The 16,143-nt window shown below is 38.8% G+C and overlaps 1 long non-coding RNA gene across 1 annotated transcript in view; it reads left to right on the plus strand.

Moving 5' to 3' along the window:
* The window catches only part of LOC144576815 (uncharacterized), a 28,338-nt gene extending 17,559 nt beyond the window's left edge, over positions 1–10,779 (plus strand). The window contains exon 3 of the long non-coding RNA XR_013519368.1: positions 6,129–10,779. This is a non-coding gene — a long non-coding RNA (uncharacterized LOC144576815). The remainder of the gene's footprint in view (positions 1–6,128) is intronic.
* The last annotated feature ends 5,364 nt before the right edge of the window (positions 10,780–16,143 follow it).

Here is a 16,143-nt window from a genome sequence, read left to right on the forward strand (position 1 = left end):
TGAGGCAGGAGAATTGCTTGAACCCTGGAGGTGGCAGAGGTTGCAGTGAGCCGAGATTGCAGCCACTGCACTCCAGCCTGGATGAGAAAGCGAGATTCCATCTCAAAAAAGAAAAAAGAAATGCAAAGAACACAGGAGAGTTGGACCAAAGTTTGTCTACAAATTTCCAGTTAATCTTGGAGATCTTCATCTTTTCCAAACAGCAGAACCCACCAAGATTTACAGAAGAATAGTGGCTAAGGAATTTAGAATTTAGAATGTTATAATTTATACTTTTCCTAAGAAAGTCTTTGTTGTAAATAAGGTTGCATACTCCATTGACATGGAAAGAAAAGGGGAAGGAATGAGGAATAGCAATGATTCAGAGTCTAATTAATGTGGCCACCAATTTTTGTGTAATTAACAGTACATTCCTATTCTTTAACAAAATTGATAAGATTCTACCAAGTTCATTGTTTCTGAAGTTGGGAAATGGGAGGTGTCCCTGGGGGGAGGAAGGAGAAAAGTGATTATATAAATATACGCCTCCCCAAAATTGGTCAGGTGACATGCACCTGCGAACGGGGATAAATATTAGGAAATGAGGAAATGGACACAAGTAAATGCTTCCTCCAAAAACAGAGAAACCAAACTAGTGGCCATAGGCAGAACTTGCTTCTACTTTTTTTTTTTTTTTTGAGACGGAGTTTTGCTGTTGTTACCCAGACTGGAGTGCAATGGCACGATCTCGGCTCACCGCAACCTCCGCCTTCTGGGTTCAAGCAATTCTCCTGCCTCAGCCTCCCAAGTAGCTGGGACTACAGGCGTGCACCACCATGCCCAGCTAATTTTTTTGTATTTTTAGTAGAGACGGGGTTTCACCTTGTTGACCAGTATGGTCTCAATCTCTTGACTTCGTGATCCACCCGCCTCGGCCTCCCAAAGTGCTGGGATTATAGGCGTGAGCCACCGCGCCTGGCAGAACTTGCTTCTAATGTCTGCACTCTGATACTCAAAGGTAACCAGACCTACACATTAAATGTGATGCCAATCTGATCATCTAGGTAGCCTGAAGATAGTATGTATTTTGGGGAGACTAGTCTATTTTTAGTGCCCTGGAGGATTTCCAAAATTGTTCAGCTATGTAGGTTGTCCTTTTAAATACCTCTTTACCATCACCACTGCATTACTGCCTCTGAATGATGACTTTGTGCATTTTTCACTTAAGGGTAATGGACTGCTCTCTTAATATAGTTCCATCATTCAACTTTGTTCTAGGGAGTTTCTTTATAGACAATTTCTATTTTAATCAGAAATGAATGGGCCTATTGCCTTTAAAGTGGACCATCTGTGGGTTTACCAGGAAGTTTATTAACTTTGATCTTTATTCAATTTAACTTTCTGCCAGAGCTTCCAGTAAAGTTCTTTCAAGCCTGCAGAAAGCACAGCTCAGAGCTCAGAGAGTGGGCTCTGTGGGAGAGGGAGGGGGACACCAGTTGGGAGGATGAGATAAGGGAGTGTGTGGAGAACGAAATCCCAGACTCAGCTAAGGTGGCAGTGGGGAGCTGGGAACATTCTTCTAGAAGAGCCTGGGGCAAGTCCTCAACTTGACTTCAATTTGAGACTTTTTTGGGCTAGAAAGATAGGGGTTTTTTTTGAGACAGAGTCTCACTCCATCACCAGGCGCCAGGCTGGAGTGCAGTGGCGCTACGTCAGCTCACTGCAACCTCCACCTCCCAGGTTCAAGCAATTCTCCTGCCTCAGCCTCCTGAGCATCTGGGACTACGGGTGTGCACCACGATGCCCAGCTAATTTTTTTGTATTTCTAGTAGAGATGGGCTTTCACCATGCTGGCCAGGATGGTCTTGATCTCTTGACCTTGTGATCTGCCCGCCTTGGCCTCCCAAAGTGCTGGGATTACAGGTGTGAGCCACCACACCTAGCTATTTTTTTTCCTTGTTTTAAAGAGATGGGGTCTTGCTGTGTTGTCCAGGCTGGAGTGCAGTGGCGCCCTCTCAGGCCACTGGAGACTTGAACCCTTGGGCTCAAGCGATCCTCTCATTTCAGCCTCCTGAGAAACTGAGACTACATGTGTATACCACCATGCCCAGCTAATTTATTTTTATTTTTATTTATTTTATTTTTTATAGAGATGGGGTTCTCATTCTGTTGACCAGACTGGTCTTGAGCTCTTGGCCTCAAGTGACCCTCCCACCTCAGCCTCCCAAAGTGCTGGGATTACAAGCATGAGTTACTGTGCCTGGCCTAGCAAGGTAATTTTAAAGAGACACTGCCTTCCCAATGATACCGTCTCAAAAGCCCTGAGGCCAGCCTGGGCTGAATGTGATGGGTGTGAGGACTGATCCAGGCACTACCCAGCTCTGTAACAAAACAGGGAGACAGGTGGGGAGCATCTACAATGCTGTGGATGGATTGGGCGGCAGGCAGAGGCTTCTGGCCTGCAGTTTGTGCAGACCACCACACAGGCTCTGCTCTTACAGCTTCCAAATTACTTCTCTGGCCTTTGAAGTGGAGCGATTTAGGATGACTGCAGATCCTTCTCGGTTTAACAAATGCTTCCTGCCCTCGGTCGGGGGCCCTCACTCTTCCTGTCTTCTAATTCCGTCACTCAGTCGTCTACAGGAAGACAGGAAATCTTGGATATCAAAACTTCCCCAAGATCCTACTCTATTTCTTTACTTTAAAAAAACAAACAAGCAAACAAACAGAAACTTTACAGCTGGGCGTGGTGGCTCACGCCTGTAATCCTAGCACTTTGGGAGGCCGATGGATCATCTGAGGTCAGGAGTTTGAAACCAGCCTGGCCAACATTGTGAAACCCAGCCTGTACTAAAAATACAAAAAATGAGCTGAGCATGGTGGTGCATGCCTGGAATCCCAGCTACTCAAGAGGCTGAGTGAGGTAGGAGAATTGCTTGAACCTGGGAGGTGGAGGTTGTAGTGAGCTGAGATCGTGCCATTGCACTCAGCCTGGGCGACAACAGTGAAATTCTGTCTCAAAACAAAACAAAACAAACTTTATTGAGGTAAGTGATTGACGGTAAATGGCAGAGATTTAGTGTAGGGTTTCATAAGTTTTGACATATGTGCTTACCCAGGACACCACCACCTCAATCATGATAATGAACATTTCCTTCACCCCTCAAGTTTCATAGTTGCCCCTTTGTAAAACCTCCTTCCATTTGCCCCACTTCCAGTCTGCTTTCTGTGACTGTAGATAACTCTGCAGTGTCTAGGATTTTATGAAAACGAAATCATCTTTTCTCATCTGATTTCTTTCACCCAGCATAAATATTCTGAGATTCATTCATGTCGCTTCATTCCCTTTTACTCCTGAGGTATAATCCACTGTATGGACCTTATCACAATTTGTTAATCTGCTGAGGAATCATTCCTTCCAGTTTGTTTCATAAGATCATGAAGTGTTAGATGTGTAAGGGGAGTTATAAGTCACTTAATCTAAGAAAATCATCAGTCATCTGTAGTTATCTATCTTCAGATTAGATAAGTGAGCCAGAACACCACTTACGAATTTCCTTGGGGTTGGGCGTGGTGACTCATGCCTGTAATCCCAGCATTTTGGGAGGTCGAGGTGGGTAGATCACAAGGTCAGGAGATTGAGACATGGTGAAATCCTGTCTCTACTAAAAATACAAAAATTCATGTGCCTGTAATCCTAGTTACTTGGGAGGCTGAGGCAGGAGAATCACTTGAACCAGGGAGTTGGAGGTTGCAGTGAGCTGAGATTGTGCCACTGCACTTCAACCTGGCAACACAGCAAGACTCCATCTCAAAAAAAAAAAAAAAAAAAAGGATTTCCTTGGAAATTGTTTAGAATTCAGATTTATACCTCTCCCTGACATTTGCTTCCAATGATGGAATGAACCCTGGGACTCTGTACTTTTTGCAACAGCCTATGGTGATTCGAATCCAGACATATGGTCTATACTTAAAGCACTAAATTATTTAAATATTTAGGTTCTAGAAGATTAGGAGCAAAGGCTGGATTTAAATGCACAATTTTTGACTTCTAAGTTTAGGGCTCCTTCTACTACATGATGTCAACACCAAATAGCATCAGCCACATGGAGGCCTGATGCTGTCTGCTAGCACAAATATCTGCCTTCTCGTCAAAGAAATGCCACAGCTCGGTTCTGAGCTACTTTCATGTGTTTCCAGAAGAGGGCACTGATAACAAATCCTTTCTTTTATACATGGTTTTCTTTCTCTTTCTCTCTCTCCCTTCCCCCTCTCTCCTCTCCCCACTTTCTTCCTCCACTTGTTTTTGTTTTGGTTTGGTTTTTTTGTGATTTTTTTTTTTGGTCGTCAAAGTTGCAAATATGAAAAACAATGAAGTGGGACAACAAAGGTGTGGAGAAATTATTTTACTTTGATAAGTAGCCAAACCCCCAGAGAAATTTCTTGACTTCACGACATTTTTAATACAACCTTGCCTGTAAGTGCTATCACTGACTGGCTTCCAGTCTCTAATTTTGTGAGTCAGCACTTTCTTTCAGTGACTTCCTCAAAATTATAGCAATAGGAGGGGCTGGACGGAACATGCAGAGGTGAGAATGCTGAAAAGTAAACAGAGTTGAAGAAACGTTTACCTTTAGGAAAAACAATGACAAAAAATGTCATCTAGTTATTTTACTCCCTATCTCTTTCCCTTTGGTGTTTAGGGAGGAAGCCATGAGCCTAACTTGGTATATTTTTTTCCCTTCAGTTATTATAATTCCAGTGAACCTTGGGCTGCCTTCCTCCAAACTCTGAAAATTTGAACTCAGGCAGTAGGGCCTGAACCATGAGTTGGTACCTGGTGGCTGAGAATGTTGCTTCTAAGCAAGGATATCGTGATTGTGAAAAACCAAGCAGTAACATTTCAGATGAAAGAAGAAAGGGGCATGAGTCCGACTCAAGCTGTCAGAAAAATTTAATTCATCTTTGATAGTTTTGGCATTTTCCTAAAAATACTTTTACGACAAATTGGGTAATTCAAATGTGCTTGCTACCTCTGAAGCCCTGGAATGAAAGTGAGCTTTTGCTTCAATGAGATGAAATAAGACAAGGCTTTGAGAATTCAATTGATCCCGCCCTCCCCCGACCCCCAGGTAGAATTGTGAGAAGGCACACTGTGTCTGCAGACCCCTCAGACTCACTTTTGCAACCTTTTCTTTCCCCACTCTTACCAACTATGGGTGATCCATTGCTCTCCTCATTGGGTCCTTAGTGTGAGTTACACAGAGTCTTACTAGCTGGTGCTGTCTACATTTGCATTTGAACACAAATTGTGGCATGATAGACTTTGTCTGTGATTCACAAGGCTTGGTAATAAGAGAGAAGATTGGTAATAAGAAGTTCTAATCTATGTTCATTTACTTATCACTTGTGGGCCTTTAGGCAAGTCATTTTACCTTTGTGAGTATTTCCTCATGTGTTAAATAGTAAAGATGATAGTAATACGCACATTTGTGAGTGGCTATAGGGATTAGAGATTATATATATAAAGTGCCTGGTCCATACATGGTAGTGTCAGGCATGAAAGGTGTCAGACATGAAGATGATGGAAAGTTTTGGACTTCTCTGATTAATAAGAGGACTTTTCTAGGACAGGTGAAACTGGCTTATAAGAATGGAGAGTGGTAGCTGCCTACGCAATTAGAATGGGCCTATGTGTTTTGCCCTAATGCCTCTTGTCTACCTAATTTGTCTACGTGTCCATTGTAATCATGGAGCCTCAATCTTTGGATCATTTATGAGAGTCATAAATCTAACTGGGTGAATGTGGAATTGAGAAGACACTCCAATGTATTTGTGAGACCAACTACTTAAGGGTTGCTACATTTGAAACACAATTCTAGGATATATACACATACAGAATGACAAATGATTTCCACAGGTTTGATAAGGAACCTAATCTCATTACTTTATGGTCACACTTCTGTGACAATGCAATTTTATTTTGCCAAAATATATGTCTGTGTTTATGCACATATACGTGCTCCTTGATGGCCTATTTCTATACTCACCCAAATTATATATAATAAAAACTGTCCTTTTTACAATGTAGTTTGTTATTTCTTGCACTTCTTAATGGCAGAAACATTCATTGTGACTTCTGTTCTCAGGTAATGAGAAGCTGTGATGGACGTTAACAGAAGAGGCTTCGAGTGGGAAGTTATCCCAGATGTTCTCACCGTCTCGCTCCAAATTTGATATGCTGCAATGTTTTCAGTCTTATTGTTAGAGTTTCAGGGTGGAGATGGATCATATTGAGAAGGAAGAGCTGAAGTACTAGACTCTAAAAATGTGTAAACAGCCATCAAGGGAAATTCTGAGGGGTCCTAGTGCTGGGGAAGGTTTAAGGAGTTTATTCTTGGCATCATGGCCTATAATCTGTAATTAGCAACCCACTGATACGGTATTTGTTAAATTCCTACACTATAGGTAAGGACTATTGAAATTGCACTTTGCCAGTGGGAAAACAGACTACAGTATTCACACTAGCATAAATTTCAGTTTCTGGGAGTAGGTAGTTTGCCTGAAGCCAGATAGTTCTTAGGAATCAATAATCTTATTAGCCCCAGGGGACTGGATCTCTATACTTTGTAGAGTGGGTACAGTTGCTGGAACATCTGCCCATGGGCACCTGCCTTAGTGGAAAGAGATTTTTTTTTTTTTTTTGCAGGCATTAAAGCTCAGAATAATTCAAAAACATTCCTCCAGGTACTGAACAACTATTTATCAGTCTTACAGATGGAATTATTGCTGTCTCTGCCTGGAAGCCTTTGTTGACGTCTCCTTCCAGTCAGTCAGCTCAGGGTTTAATCTGGTTAATCCCACAGAGCAATGGCATTCTTTTTCTGCCATAACTTTTCCTTAGTCCAAGGAAAAGGAAGAAATATTTAGATTCTTGAGAGGTCTGTGTCATTCAGCATACTGCTGCAGTATCAGAAGTACGCAGCAAAATGAAGCAACTTGTTTTCCTCCTTCAAGGGTAGATGAGACATAGCTGCAGTTTTTCAAACTCTGGAAAATGTAACTATGTATGTTTCTGCTGCATGGCATTACTGGCTGTCAGGTGTGGAGCAGGTTAGTTTGATGATGATAATGAAATATGTCATTATTTCCCCATTTCTAGAAGTGCTCAGTGTGAACAGATAGTGGGTCCAAAGCATAGAGTATTTACGACCAGGACCTAGTAAAACTCAGATCAGAAGGTTGTCTTGGCTCTACCTATCAACTTCTTCTTCTATCAATTAACATATGTGTGGAATGTAATGGTAGTATGAGTTATATCAGCGGAAAAAAGGATGGATAGGATATTAAAAAGGTAGTCTTAGGAGGATTTGGTGACTGTGTTAGTTTCCTAGTGCTATCACAACAAATTACCCCAAACTTGGCGGCCTAAAACAACAGAAATTTACTCTTTCCCATTCTGGAGGCCAGAAGTCTGAGATCAAGGTGCCAGCAAAGTTATGCTCCTTTAAAGGACGTGGGTGAGAATCCTTCCTCATTATCTTCAGCTTCGCATGACTCTGAGTCTTGTTTGGCTTCTAGCTGAGTGACTCCAATCTCTGCCCATGTCTTTTTTCACATGGCCTTCTCCTTCTTCTCTGTCTTCTTTCCATGTGCAGTCTCCTTCTGCCTTTCTCTTATGAGGACACTTGTTACTGGATTTAGGGACTATCCAGATAATCCAGGATGAGCTCATCTCAAGATCCTAACTCAACGACCCTTTACCCAAATAAGGTTCGATTAACAAGTTTGGGATCAGGACATGGTTATGTCTTTTGGGAGGACATAACATGTTTGTTTGATTAAGGAGTTCTAATAAGGATGAATCCCAAATCTCTGGCCAGGACAGGTAGGATTGTGGTGGCAAATATCTAGAAGAGAAAACATTTGAGGAAATGCTGCTTTTCTCATTTAGTTTTAGACACTTAGTTTAAGGTGGGGGATAGAGGAAACAGAAACTTGACTTCACCATTTTGTCTCATATTAACCCGGCCTTGAGATTTACAAAAATACTGTCAATGTTTTTCAAATAGCACACATGCAAATAGAAAAAGGCTACAGCGATTCCTGAGTTGGGCCTTAGATTATGCTACATCTTAAAATTTTACTTTCAGAATACTTTGAGATATACAAAACTGCTGTCAATGTTTTTCAAATAGCACACATGCAAATAGAAAAAGGCTACAGTGATTCCTGAGTTGGGCCTTAGATTATGCTACATCTTAAAATTTTACTTTCAGAATACTTTGAGATAAACAGTGTGATTTATGAACAAAAGTAATTTTTCCTTTGTATCCTAGCATTAGTTAGTTAGTATCTGAAGTATCCTGATCAGGAATACACACTTCAGGCATGATTAGCAAGCACTTCAAATATTGCCATGGAAATCTGCTCATAAGGACTTCATAATTAGCATCAGAGATATAAAAATAATTTTTCACTAATGAAGAGATAGGTGGTGTTCAACATATGTATTGACTCTCATCTCCCACCACTGTTGCATGAAAACTTATGAGAATCGGACAAGCCCAGCCACCCAATTCCAGTTCCTTCAGAGAAGCCCTCAGTGTACAGTTCATTTCGATGGACTGTTCACACTTCACAGAACACCACTGCCTGATGAGAATGTTGCCTCTTTCCATCATTAAACAGCATGGCCCTGGACTGAGACACACACACACACACACACACACACACACACACACACACCCCTGGATGAGGGGAGACAGACTTTCTGGTGTTTTATAACTGATACTATCTGCTACTTGAAAACTGGAGGTCTAGCTGGGCGCAGTAGCTCACACCTGTAATCCCAGCACTTTGGGAGGCTGAGGCAGATGGATCTTCTGAGGTCAGGAGTTTGAGACCAGCCTGTCCAACATCATGAAACCCTGTCTCTACTAAATATACAAAAAAAATTAGCTGGGCGTGGTGCCGGGCACCTGTAATCCCAGATACTAGGAAAGCTGAAGCAGGAGAATCACTTGAACCCAGGAGGTGGAGGTTGTAGTGAGCTGAGATCATGCCATTGCACTCCAGCCTGGGCAACAAGAGTGAAACTCCATCTCAAAAAACAAAACAAAAACAAAACAAAACAAAATTGGAGGACTAAGGCATAATTGTTATTTGATATTTGCTTCTACAAATAAATAGTAATTTGATAATTCAAATAATAGTTATTATTGGAGAAATAATAATTTCAAAAATTAAATGTATTAAACCTGTGTGATTTGAGAGAGTTACAACAGTATTTCATGGGCTGAAAAACCGCAAACGGGATCAGTTCTAGTAATTTAATAGTGCTGCTGGTTCTGCGTCTCATCAAGTCACCACTGGATATACACTGCAGAAAGTATCCATATTTTATTGCAAAAAACGAAGAGAATTTATTGAAGAGAGACCACAGAAGTATTGTAAGTGTATAATGAGAGTAAAATTCTCTAACTAAAACAATTTATGTTTCCAAGATTACAATTTGCATGTGGAAAATAAAGTAGCTTTCACAAATGAGGGAAATGTGTTGGTTTTAGGGAAGAATACAAGCAAAGATTGTGAAACATTAGCAACCTATTTGTAACTTTTAGCTAAATCTGCTTTTCTCCCTATTTTTGATAAAGGAATTAAAGACTAACCAGAAATAGAAAACATGCCAAAACATTTTATTGGAATTATCCTTCTAAATAAACATGTAGCCATGTTTATTTCCTGATAAGAGTTTGGTTCCTGATAGAGTGACTTTTCAGGTGGTCTGGTGGCATGCACCTGTAGTCCTAGCTAATCAGGAGGCTGAGGCTAGAGGAATACTTGAACCCAGGAGTTTGAGGCTGCAGTTGCTAGGATCACAACACTGCACTGACAGAGCAAGATCCTGTTTCAAATATATATATTGAGACACACATACACACACACACACACCCCTAAAGGTAACCATTTAGGATTGAGATTTCAAAGAAGAAAGGAGGGAAGATAAGGAAATAGGGCAAAGGAAAGATAACAAAGCCAGTGAGAATATGCGATTCTTTTCTTGTAATCATGGACTCAGAGAATCTTAGCAGCAGAGGTTTCATAGACGTAACCTAATTCCTGTTCCCTCAACTGTACTGTAGATAGCAGTCTCCGGGTTTACTTCTACTTAAGGCAGTATTTACAATTCACACTGCTTGAATTGTTAGAATGCTTTATCTCACACTGAGCAGAACTACCTTTCTTAGATTTGATGGGTCCTGGTTCTGTCCTTGGGAAAACATGGAATAATTCTTCTCCCTCTTTGGCCTGACAGCTTTTCAAATGTTTAAAGACAGCTGCCATCTCCCTTCTGTGTTTTAAAATAAATGGATAATCAGGGACAGTTATAATCACCTGAGATTTGTATGACAGGGACATTCTGGGGAGTTTCACATCATTCTATCCAGACAATCTGAGCAAAACAAACTGACAGCTACAGAAAAGTCCCCAGGATAGATTTATTGTCCTCATCTCAGTTTTCTGGCCAAAAGTCTTAAGAACATGAAATGCTAACACTATTTTGAGTACTTTGTTCTCAAGTAAAAGCTAAATTAAATCTCATGGTCATGAATTGTGATACGATTTTAAAATGGTTGTTTTCATTCATTATTAGCCCAATTTTACATCCTTGGTTTTGTGATGTAAAAAGAATAAATTCAGTGCAACTAAAAGATCAACATGAAGTTTTGCTAAATACTTAGATCAACAAGTGTTTATTGCATATTTAATTTTCTTTTCTAGAATCAGAGTGACACAGTTTAACAGTAATTTATAGTTTTGAATGTAAGATGGTAGGTATACAAATCACCCAATAAACATTGTTTTTAGATATCTAATTGTGTTGTCTGTAATTTACTTTTAAAATACTTTTAACACAGTGATATAGCTTTAGTGTAGCATGTCAGTGTACAATTCTATTCAGGGGAAGGTTGGTTACCATTTGGAGTACCCTGATTGGGAATATGTCCTGACTGGGAATACTGGAAATAGTTATGCAACACTGGAGAGACATGAGTCAGAGACACTTCAGCAAGTTTTCTTCTTAAGTTTTGATCGACACCAGAGATTTTGTTAATGGCCAAATTATTAGAAATCTGTTTACTAGAAACCATTTCTGTATTTTTACCAATACAGGTAAAATTAGTAATGATAAAGAAATGTGGATTTTCTAAAAACATTATACAGAAATTCCTCTTTCCAATATTTTTACAGTCCCAATACTTGATAGCTTTCAGAGTAGCACTCTTGACTTCTGACTGAACCAGTAGATTATTTCTATTTGATTTGAAAAATTTAATTATTTCTATTAAAAAAATTAGGTAAATCCTGCCACTATAATAAACCTTTTCATTCAAGGAGCCATCAGAGCACATAAAAAGGTAGAGATCACCGGGTGCGGTGGCTCACTCCTGTAATCCCAGCTCTTTGGGAGGCCGAGGCAGACAGATGACCTGAGGTAGAGAGTTCAACCAGCCTGACCAACACCTGTCTCTTTAAAGAAAAAAAAAAAAAAAAAAAGGTAGAGATCTGGGACCTTGCCAAGCTTACAGAACAGGTTCTATGCCTGCTTTTGTGCCTGTCTGTATGTGTGGCAGAATTCCATCTGAGACTTCTTTCCATTGTATCATTCTGCCTGGTAGCCAGGATTTAGAAGAAAAGACCTATGACTCTCATCTACCTATAGTTATGAAAGTTGTGTTAAATTGGATTATTGTTTAAAAATACTGTATGAAAAGTACGCTTCCTCATCTTTTGACTTTAGGGTGACCACAGAGCATGTTTTAGCCAATGTAATGTTGTGACAAAGGCAGAGGTTAAAAACGGGCTTGTTCAGTGGGCTTGCCTTCTTGCATCTCTGCGAAGACCATGATAGAAACATTCTAGGTGCCCTTCTGGCCCAAGAAAGATGAGAAACACATAGAGCAGACTTGGACCTCAACTGCAGCTCAGAATCACTCAGCTGATATTAGCTGGGTGGTTGTTTGACATGTGGCAATCACTGACTGGTATTTGAGGCTACCAATATTTATCCTCCAAACCTAATGATCACGAATTCTCAAATTAGATGAAGTAGTATACAGTTTTCAAATAATGCTTCACTGAATTCTCACCACAAATCTGGGAGTAGGCATTCTTTTTCTATTGTATAGATAAAGCAATCAAAGCTAAGAGTGATGAAAACAACTTGGACCAAATCATACCACCAGGAGAAATAGAACAAGAATTAGCTCTAATCAGATTGTAGAGTGCATCCTCTTCCACTACACTGCATTGCACAAAAAGATATATCCATGCAAGCAGCAATAGAGACAACAACTGAACACATAATCCAGTGGGGGTCATTCATGGGCACACTTACTCAGCAAAGTCATCTTTAATGAGCACCTACTATGTGTCAGAGCATTGTAGTATGTCCTAGGGATTTAATCATTAAGCACGATAGACATTGTCCCTGTCCTCACAGGGCATCTAATCTTATTATGGATGTGTTTAATATATACATGCTTTAAATTTTGTTTGTGATGTAAGAATTTGGTCTAATTTTACACTGTGTATATAAACAACAGCCCTAGACAAAAGGAAACTCTGTTTCTGATGGAGTGACTTTTCAGGTGGTGACTACTAACTGTTTAGAATGCAAGTAACAACTACTCTCAGAAATGCATTCAACTACTAAATGCATCTGAGTTGTTCTTCCACACAATGCTCCAGTATATTACAGGTCAGGGAGTTGGAGAATAACAAAATTACTCCTACTGTTCAACAGGGGGGGAAAAGCAATAGGATATTATGATTCTTATTAATAAACATTATTAAACTCAGACAATTTGTGAAGTTTAGAATAAAAATAATTAATCTACTGAAAGAATGGTAAACCAGAAAAGATGAAAAATTATAATTAAAGAATGAAAATGACATTTGGTATCAGAGTCATCTCAGCAGACTATCTGAACAGTGCAATAAACAAAGTGAATTATTTCTACCATAATAATGGTATTTACTGTAATACAATGGCATACTAGAAATCTAATTGCAACCTGTCAAGGATTAAAAAAACCATAGTTATAATGTGAAAATACAGGAAGAATAGATATGATCTGCATTTTTAAAGGAACATGGCAATTCTACTATATGGTTCAATTTTCAGATATCAGGATTTATATAATAAGAAAAGACAGAGAAAATGAAAATTGGGGAAACTTTTGAATAGGTGCTTTAAGAAGGGGATTTGCAACCGATTGGAAACAGGCTGATTTTGATTACATTTTAATGTGAGATAAAGTAAAGATGGGGTAAATCCAAAGTAAAACGTAATTACAAGTTTCTGCATAATCCCTGGCAAAATATTAAAGATTAGATTTCAGAATTGTGTTAGTAGTTCCATACAACTTTTACTATTCATACTTACCCACTGTACATTAAGCATTGTCAGAAACAGAAAAAATATATTCATAAATGGAAATAATAAAAAGATATTTAATAAGCTGTCTGAATTTTAAAGTTTTGCCCTTTCTGAAATAAAAGAAAAAATAAAACACAATAGAAAATAATCTAAATACTAGGGTATGAGTGAGGAGACAGAATGATATAAATTCATTTTTAAATAGAAAAAAATTAAGTGCAAAGTACTTTATTAAAAAAGCATGAACACATCATTCTATATGCTATCCCCTGGTTTATTTTCACAATGTTTTATGTGTGTATATATATATTACACACACACACACACACAAATTCCCATGGTAACACATTTGGATGGGTATGCATAACGAGTCATGGAGGTTAATTGACCAAAAATTCAGGTAAGTAGTCCTATTTCCACAATGGCTGAAAAAGATGAGACTTACTAATTTGAACATATATATAACTCTAAAACGTGATCAGAAAAATCAACAGCTCTTAAATACTGACAATCAATAGATTCGCAGTACTGATACATAGGTGAGAATAATAGCTTCTTTTCAGGTAAGTATAAGGGATTTGGGGATATCTGGTTGTGAAGAGTTTAAGATTGACAAAATAAGTGTTAATAGAAACTGTTCATGAAATATATTCTGAGAAACAATGTAATAATCTGGTGATTTTGATCATTTTTGTCTGTCTGTCCTAAATACAGAAGCTGATGGACATATACAAAATCTATTAAAAACCTTGATGAGTGATAAAGTCCATCTGCCAGCAGCTGCTGAAGTGTACTTTGACAGTTTAGATATTGCAGAGAGAGAGGGAGAGAGAAAGAGAGAGATATGATCCCAAGTGGCGAAAAAAGAAAGAAGAAAGAAAGGTCAAAAAAAGAAAGAAAGGAAAATTAAAAAAGAAAGAGAGAGAGACTATTAGAATATATTTTCAGAAATAGTTGTGGATTTTTTAGAAATGAAATTAAAACATAAAACACAGAAGGCATATAGTAGGGAAATGTATGTCAAAATTGCATTCCTAAAGTACTGTCATCTCTTAGGAAATTGTACTAGCTTTACCCACCTCAAAGTATTTTTCTGATGTATGTAATTAAATAATGATAATACTGACTTACATTTAAAGATATGTTACTTTATTACTATGTTACTTGGCTGAATTCATTGTTAAAGATATTGACATTTGAGATGTTTAGAGTACGAGAAGGTATAGATACGGCTATACATTTATTATGTTTTAGAAAGATATTTATTTTCTCTCTGATTATAATGGCATTACATTGTAAGGAATTTTGATCATAAGAATCACACACACAAAAAAAGCTAGATAACTCTATACTCCTACCATACAGATTATAGGTGAGATTATAGGTGTCATCATTTTGGCATATTTGCTTCTAATAATTTTACTGCTGTATTAAAAAAATACATATGTTCAAATTTGTTTCCAGCTTTTTTCTTAATATTATTTCAGCAACATTTTCCTATGTGATTAAAATTTTTTATAAACATAATTTTATTTATTTTTTGTTTTGAGATGGAGTCTTGCTCTGTCACCCAGGCTGGAGTGAAGAATGCAGTGGAGTGATCTTGGCTCACTGCAACCTCTGCCTTCTGGGTTCAAGCGATTCTCATGCCTCAGCCTCCTGAGTAGCTGGGACTACAGGGACATGCTACCACTCCTGGCTAATTTTTGTATTTGTTTAGTGGAGATGGGGTTTCATTATGTTGGCCAGGCTGGTCTCGAACTGCTGACTTCAAGTGATCTGTGTGCCTTAGTCTCCCAAAGTACTGAGATTACTTGCGTGAGTCACCGTGCCCGGTGATAAACATAATTTTTAATTGCTATGTAACACTCTATTACATAAATGAACTCTATATTTAGTGTTCTTTTTATTTATATATTTATTTTTGTGACTTTAAATGACTTAAGAATTAGCATCTTTGTATTCAGAATATTTTTAAGCAAAGGTTTTTTTTTTTTTTTTTTTTTTTTTTTAGAGATGGGTTTTCACCATTTTGGCCAGGCTGGTCTTGAACTCCTGACCCCGTGATCCACCCATCCACCCTCATGATCCTCCCAAAGTGCTGGAATTACAGGCGTGAGCCACCGCGCTGGCCAGCAAAGATCTTTACAACTGGAATTATTGAGTCAAAGGCTATGTGTTTAACATGAAGCTGTGGTAAATACTGGCTGTTTGCCAAACTTGCTTGATTTTCCTTCTGGGTGCAGAGATAGGCTACATTTCTCAGCCTCCCTTGCAGTGAGGTAAGGACATGAGCATGAATTCTTTCCAAAGGGAAGTGGCAGAAGTGATCGAATCATGCACAATGCTTCCAGATCTGGCCCAAAATTACATCTTACACAATTCTCAAGGCTCTCTCCTTATTTGCTGATGGTGTGTCAATGCAGGGTGAGCTTGGAAGGCATTTGTGAAAGACTGCTTCTGAAGAAGCAGAGTATTTGTCAGGCTGCTTCTGAAGAACTGTGGGGCAGATACCTTTCATTCCCATTGGCTTGAATTGATGTCAGCATGAAAAATAAAATTCTATTGTGTTAAAATACTGAAATTTGGCAGCTTATTCATTTTAGTGCTAGCATAATCTTAACTAATAGAGACATTAGCATTGAGAATGAGGTCCTACTCTCTAATAAAAACCTAAAATATGTGGAATCAGCATTGGGCAGTGAGGACATTAATAT

Source organism: Callithrix jacchus, chromosome 6 (assembly GCF_049354715.1).
Source record: "Callithrix jacchus isolate 240 chromosome 6, calJac240_pri, whole genome shotgun sequence".
Lineage (NCBI taxonomy): Eukaryota > Metazoa > Chordata > Mammalia > Primates > Cebidae > Callithrix > Callithrix jacchus.